Below are 8,283 nucleotides of genomic sequence, written 5' to 3' on the forward strand. Positions count from 1 at the left end.
CAGTAATGAATATTCCTTGGGGGTGGGAGGTGGGAGGGTATGGATTGGAGTAGATGATCCCTGAGGCTCATTCTTCTCCCCGGAATTTTGTGGTTCAGTGATGTTATGAGTTATGTCTCCTGTGGGGACTCTGCTAAGACTTTGGGATACAAAGGAGTTTACATTCTACTGAGAGAATATACCACGTACATCAATAATAATAAATAAATAATAAATAATAAAAGGTAATTTGAAGAGGGTGAGGATATTAAGAGTTTGGGCAAAGAGGAAAGGATTCACAGAAGAGGCTAGCTAGTATGAACAGCTGTACTAACCTGTTTTAGAGTCTGGATTTGGAGTTTTCCTCCTCCCTATCCCTACTTCTTGGATTCCACTAATTTATTCAACAACTGTACAGTTCTACATTCTGCATCCTACTTAGGACCTGTACTTTGGATTCCCGTCCTCTTTGCCTTAAGAACCTTGTTTAGTTCTTGTTTTGTGTCATCTGACATCAGTCCCTGTACTTGACTCCATGTGAGGGTTAGTCTTCTGAGTAGGCATGATGCATCCCTTACCATCTTGGGATGAGACAAAAGAACTGGCACTGAATGAAAGCCTCCAAATCTTATTTTAGACAAACTGTTCTCTATCCATGGCACTGTGAGTTCAGTTAGGACCCTGAGGGTACAATCATCAGATATTTACAGATCTAGATGCTTGACCCAATCCCCCTTCTTGCCTGGTGTTTAAGAGAAAACTAATGCCATGCTCTGCATTCAATAGAAAATTTAGGTGGAGAGCATCAATTACATGGAACTTTATTTCCATGCTCTGATTAGAAAACTCCTATCTTTGGCTCTCCTAATACCTAAAATGAACTCACCGGCTATCTCCATGGAAAATAATTTCTTGTTCCTATTCCTTGAGGTCATGTTTTATTGCCAACCTTTTTCCTGAATTTTGTCTCCTGTGAATTTTATGGTTTCTCTACTGATATTGTAACTATTACCCGATGGCCCGATTTATATAGCACTTTAAGATTTGCAAAGCATTTTACCCATTTTAACTCATTTGATCTTCACAACAACTCTGTGAAGGTAGGATTAGCCCCGCTTCACAGATAAAGAAACTGAGACACAAAGAGGTTAAAAGACTTGCTTACGATCACACAGCTAGTGTTTGAGACAGGATTCAAATTAGGGTCTTCCCGATTCTGCGTTCCTCATTCTATCCACTCTGCCACCCAGCTGAGCATATACAATGAGATAATAACTATAATCTTGGTGGGGTTTTTTTGGTACTGCCTATTGTAGCTTGGCAGATGTATATACTATTGTTGCTTGTCCATGTGAGGATATGAACAGTTTTCTGCCATTCTATCCTTTTTCAACTAAAGACCTTTTTGATTAAGTTTGGAAGATTTCAAGAAAATAAAATTTTACCAGCTCTTCTTAGATGCATTTCATCCCCATCCAAGAGCTCATTGTTCTTACTGTAGCATCTGTGTCCACCAACACAAAGCTTTGGGCATGAATACATCTAAAAAGTATACATCACCATATGGTTTAAAGAGGAAGTCTATCCACCCACTCCCCAAGGAGGTCTTCACATGTTTGGGTAGGGATCCCCCTAGTTCACAGATGGGTTTGAGGTCCATCAGCCATCCTCAAACTGGTTTGACCCATCTGCTGAGATAGTTTACCAAGGTGCAGCCTCTGTGCATACCAAAGCTTCTTGGAACCACAGGTGAGTTTGGTGACAGGTAGATACCAAAGGAGTGAGAATCTCTGAAATGGCTCAGTAAGCCTTCTCACCAGAGGTATTGGTCCTCCCTGAACACAATGGCTATGAAGAAGACTGAAGCAGATACTGTGGAGTGCCCAGAGCTTGGTCAGATATAGAAGACACCAAGGTTAACACTACATCCTGGGCCATTGCCAGTCTTCTTGATTTCTGTCTTGTTACTGGATGCCAATAACTCGGGAAGAGAGAGTGAGGCTTATGACTGTTCAACTTTGCCTCATAAATCAAATTTACATCTAAGACAACACCCATCATCAACTATTTCATCCACCTTGACGTTCTGCGGCATGACATGAATGACAAAATAGCAGGTGTGGATACACCGCAAACTGTAGCTAGTGCCTTTCAAATTTGTATCAGTCTGATTAGTCACAGACAAACACATTCTATCCTGGCTCCAACATCATGATGTCATTGCTCTTCTTAGGAAACTACAGATAAGAGACTCCAAATGAGATAAAGTTTATTATGAGAAATGAGGTTGGGAAAATGGCACCCTCCTTGTGGGAGCTGCTGCCTTTTCTCCCTCCACCTGCCATGGTGGGACTATGATAGACAAACAATTTGTATTTCATGGGAGGAAACTCCCTTGGACCTACTTGCTAACACAAGAACAAATAAAGAAATTATGTATGTATATACATAGAAATAAATATATAAAATCTACTATACAGAAATAATGTGTTTATAGTTTGTATCTATATTATATATTTATTTTACACACGTGTTTATATATACACATACATACATACATATAATTACAAATCTGATACTACTGGAGATCTGAAAGCAATATCACACTGAATACCCCCCTCCTCCCATGGAAGTTTTATCCTGAGTTAAAGGCCCTGAGTGAATTGCCATTGCCCACTGGGAACATGAGGAAACAAATTCTAGGCTTTTGAACTACCTGCTGCTCAAGGAAGATTGTGGTCTGGAAAACGTTCATCTACTGATGTTAACCTGCTTCAGTTTGTCTCTACTATTCTAAGTAAAGCTTGTATTCAAAAATGCCTTTTTAAAAGCATTTAAGAAACACAGCAGTATAGAGGGGAGAAAACTAGTGGTATGGTTGTTGGGTCAAACATAGGATTGACAGAAAACCAACTGATATTCTATTAGAAGTTTACCCCCACATGAAGGGGCAGAGTCAAGGTGAGTGGCAACCAGCTGCTCTGAGAGCCAGAAGAATGAATGGCAAGACTGACATTTATCCTAAAGCACCATCTGAAGTTGATTGGTACCCATAATAGTTGGGGCTGGACATCTGAATGACAGTCACATGTCCTGCTAGTGTTCTGACTGTTGAATAGAACCAATCACATTTCCCAGGGCCCTTATGGTAACACTACTTTAAGCCATGTTTCAAGGTTCTGAGGCCTGGTCTCAGAGACAATCTTTTAAAACTGGTTGTACACATACCAAATCTGCCTTCCTTTTCTGAAATCCTTCTTTGAATCCATAGCAGTAAGGAAAACATCACCTATGTCCTTATTGTCTTTAGTTTCTTTCTATAACTTCCTAATCTTTCTAGATTCCTTCTGGCAGTATTATTTCTGTTCATATCGATCACCAGAAACAAAGTTTGACACATTGGGTGCACCTCTCCATCATTTTCTGAATGTATATCCCAGTAAGATGGCATAATTATTATTATTGCCAAACTGAAAAATGTTTATATTCAGTCCTTTCAGTCATGTCTGATTGTTCTTGGCCCCATCTGAGGTTCTCTTAGCAAAGATACTAGAATCGTTTGCCATTTCCTTCTTTAGTTCATTTTACAGATGAGGAAACCGAGGCATACAGGGTTAAGTGACTTGCTCAGGGTCACACAGCTAGTAAGTATCTGAGGCTGGATTTGAACACACATCTTCCTGACTCTAGGTCTATTGTATCACATAACTGCCCCAAACTGACAAATACTCACCTCAGTATCCCACACCAGAAAGTTACCAACCATCATTTCACTAAATTTTTTTCCCTCTGACCCTTACCAGGTGATGTCTCAACTGAGGATATTTGTGGATCCACATCACCATTCTTTGGAAGACAATATTAGCAGATTCTTTCTTTTTCAGAAAAGCCTCTTATATATTACTTAATTCCAAGTATTCTATTGTCCTCTTTTTCTTCTATGTCACCTCCTTCCACCCTCCTTTTGAGGTCCTTTCCTCCTTTCTGTTTGGGTTTATTTTTAAGGAACATCTCCTTCTCCCTGATAACCTGAAAAGGTCTTCTTTAATTCCCTTGATATTCACTGAGCGTGAATAGTGATTGCTTGGCACTTGTTGAAAGACAAATAGCATTGTACTCTATATGCAGGTCAGTGCAAAAGCCTCTATGTTCTACAGCCTTGGAAAAAAAGACACCCCATTTTTTGTCATTCTTACCCAAATACATGTGGGATCTCAATAATTTGTATCTTCCCTCCAATGATAAATATGATATCCCATTCATGCTTATCTCTTCTATGCATTTCTTAGGTACATTGGTTGTTCATTATAAGAAAGCATTTGAACTGCTTTTCCAAAAATGGTGTCTCCATACACCAAAGTAATTAAAAATTCCTTGGAGAGTATAACAGATAACTTTGCTCAGCTATCTTTTTATCATAAACATAAGGTGAGGAATAAAATAAGGACATTTGCCAACTAAAACTGTTAGCCTTTATGATGGATAACACCCCAGAATGGAGATTGAAGACAGGGAGATTTTATGGATCATAAAGCACCTCCAGGTGCTTCTGTTTGCTGTTCTTGCTACTCATAATTCTCTGATTTGGCCCCCTTCCTACAACTCTTTAACTAGTCCAGATGACTTAGGGACCATGATTCCTAATTGTTCATAATGTTTTATGACCTTCAACTGCTAGAGTGCTGAAACCTCTGACAGAGGTGAAGCAAAGGAAATAAAGAATTGCATAAAAAATGCTCTCAAGGATGAGGCTGACACTGACCTTGAAGGGTAGAATAGTAGTTGTTTGTCATTCTACTTCTTTTAGACTTCTCTAGCTGTAAAAAAGAAGTGCGTGTGGTTTTTGGGGTCAAGTGCCTAGAGTATATCCATTTCTCCCTGCCTTTCAAAGCATGAATTCTTATATAAGTACAAATTCTCTTTGGTTCTCCATTAGTTCAGTCTTTCTAAAGTATTACAGTAAGAATACATTAGTTTGGAGATATGAAAACTTGGAAAAGGATGTCCTGTCGGAAGCATGCAAACTTTGCTTCTGGTGATTCATATGGGCAGAAACAATACTGCCAGAAGGGATCTAAGAAGATTAGGAAGTTGTGGAAAGAAACTAAAGAAAATAGGGATATAGGTGATGTTTTCATCACTGCTATGGATTCAAGGAAGGAATTCAGCACGGAAGGACTTCTCTGGAAAAGACAAGAGAAAGAGAGAAGGATCTCTTAGCCTGAACAGGAAGATGAAAAGAGACAATCATAACTTCAAGCATGAAAATTCTTCTTCAGAGAAAACTCATATACACTCCAATTCTGATGAAAACAGAGCAGGAGGAAAGATAGACTAGTATATGAGAAAATGTTAAGCTTTTAAAGGCTACTAAAGAAAATGAGATGGAGAAGAAATGAATCAAAAAAAGCAAGAAAAAGATTACTGCTTGTACCAGAATTCTGTTGGGGGCGGGGGAAGGGACACAGCAATTAGCAGGTTTCTGAACATGGTAGAAAGGGGTAGAGATATTCCAAAGTCAGGCAACAACAATAACAACTGGTATTTGGATAGTACTTTAAGATTTACAAAGCACTTTACCTATGCTTAATCATTTGGTCCTTTCAATAATCCTGTGATATGAGTGCCACTATTATCTTCATTTTTACAGATCAGAAAACTGAGGTGCAGAAAACTTAAGTAACTTGCCCATGGTCACATAGCTACCAAGTGTTCAAGGCAGGATTTGAACTCTTGTCTTCTGGATTCCCAGTACTTCATTCTATCAACTACCTCATAGCTATCTCATGCATTAAGCATGAAATCATCTTCTTTTCATTCTAACTGCCTCTTAGACTGGAGCTAGAGGATTCCTGGAGCTCAAGAGTTCTAGATTATATTGTGCCATCTCAAAAAGGGCTTTGGCATTGTTAGTCTCTAGGACTCCCAAGAGAGCATCAGGTTGCCTAAAGAGGGGTGAAATAGCCTGTATCTGGCAAGTACTTGTGTATGTCTATTTTTTTAATGCCATACACTATAGAGTTTTAATTTAGTGGTATTAATGGATGTTAGATGGAAATAGTTAAGAGAAGCTTCCAATTCTAAAAAGAAGTATTTTTTTTAAAATTATATTTCTTCCTACATTTAAGAACTTGAGGGCATCTAGGTGGAACGATGGATAGAACATTAGACTTGGAATCAGGAAGACTAATGTGCCCTCAGACACATACTAGCTTTGTGACCCTGAACACGTCATTTAACCTCAGTTCTTCATCTGTAAAATGATCTGGAGAAGAAAACCGAGAAAACCCCAAATGGGGTCATGGAGAGTGGGACATGAATAAAATAACTGAACAACAATAACATGAGAACTGAGTCTAATTGGATGACATTTAGGACTAATTGTGCTTGGAATAGGTTACTATCCAATAACATTTTATTAAGTTGTCTTATTTCTATATTTTTTCCCATGTGATATAAAATCTGAGTGACTGGGGACCTGAGGGAGAAAAAATACTCTGATTTACAGGTAAGAGTATATATTTTAATGTTCAAGCCCATTGTTTATATTTGAAAAGACAGAATCCTGAGCATAAAATGGAGAGGAAGTTGGCTTTTTCAGTTTGAAAAATTGAAAACCATGACTAAGAGTATTTTTCTTTCTGTCTAGGAGAATTTATATTGGACTCTGGATACCAATTGAGTTTCATTATCATCTAACAAGCTACATCTGTCATCATCACATTTCTCCACCACACAAAGGAAAGAGGAATGAGAAAATATTGCAGTTTTTCATTCTGTCCGCATACAAAAAGAGGAAGATTCCATTTCCTTCCTGAATTGCAAGTCAGACTTGCAGCAAAGATGGATCACACAGTGATTTTATCAGTGTTCAGATTTGGTCCATTTTACTTTGCAGTGTATTGCAAGAAAATATAATCAGAGACCAAATGATAGTCACTAGCATTTGTCAGATGTTGGAATTGAAATTCAATTATTCACAGTTTCCTTCTCTCCAGGTATCATGAATATTAAAAATTGATTGTGGTTAGATGGCTTACCCTGTGCTTTAGGTATTGGAATGATATTTATGGCAAGAAATTAGCAGGAAATTCTACATTCACAAGTGGGCAGATGTTCTCTAAGATCCCTTCCACTTCCTAAAAATTCTGTGATCTGTGGTACCAAGGAATCACCATTATATTCTGACTGCATTTCCATTGTTTCCTTGAATGGGTTTTTAAAATAACTAAGTCAAAAGGATGTGATGTAATATTGATGCCTGCCATGGTGTAGGCAATGTGCTAAATCCTGGGGATACAAAAACACATGTGAAAGCCACGGTATAGGATTAGATCTAAAATTAGTCATATTTGGTTTACTCAAATTAGTTTCCTCTTTGTACGGATGATGTAGGGCAGCAACAGGAACTGCTGGCAACATCCTTTCTTATCACACAGGCTCATAACTCTAAGATACTACTGGGAAATAAGCCAGGAATGACTAGTGGAGCACATCCTACATGTTAAATTACAAAAATTTCTTTCCGGAGGTGATATGGTTGCAGGCAAGGGAATAACTAAGTTTGGAAATTTCCTTCTCTAAAGTTTTTAAGACACTAGACTACAGAACTTTTCAAAAAAAGGAATGGATAAAGGTTCTTTTCATCCCTATGATTTTATGACTTGGCTTTAATATCTTAAAATGGAAAGTGAAATAAATTACTTACCTTTATGTAATTAGAATAAATAATAGGCATTATTGTATACTCAGCCCAAATTTATGTCATGTGAGTAATGGTCTTAGAGTCAGGACAGACTGATTCACCTTTCACCCCTGAAACATATTGTGTGACAGCTGACTAGTCATTTAACCTCTCTGAACTTCAGTATCCTCATGTAATATTTACCTTATATCCTCATCTGTAATATCTACCTTATTATGATGATCAAATGATGTTTCACAGACCTTAAAGTGTCACCAAATATTAATTATTCATAGTAATAATAATAATATTTATCATATTAGTAGTTGTTCATTCTTTGTTTTCGAAGAGGACCGATGACATCATGGGGGAATATCCTGACTTGGGTGGGAATTGGATTTAAGTGAGGCAAATTTGCTCCAAACATGAGCCTCACTATCTCTTCCAGAGTCATTGAAGTCCAGTGGCAAGACAAAAGTCATCCGGACTGGTGATACCTTGGTATACAGTGGATAACCCTAGCATCTTTTATGTCTGACCAAGCTCTAAGTGCTCCTTAGCACCTGCTTAAACTACCATCATGACTGTGGAACAAATTGTTCTCATTTGCCCATTTTTGG

Source organism: Notamacropus eugenii, chromosome 1 (genome assembly GCF_028372415.1).
Source record: "Notamacropus eugenii isolate mMacEug1 chromosome 1, mMacEug1.pri_v2, whole genome shotgun sequence".
In the NCBI taxonomy this organism is placed as follows: Eukaryota; Metazoa; Chordata; class Mammalia; order Diprotodontia; family Macropodidae; genus Notamacropus; species Notamacropus eugenii.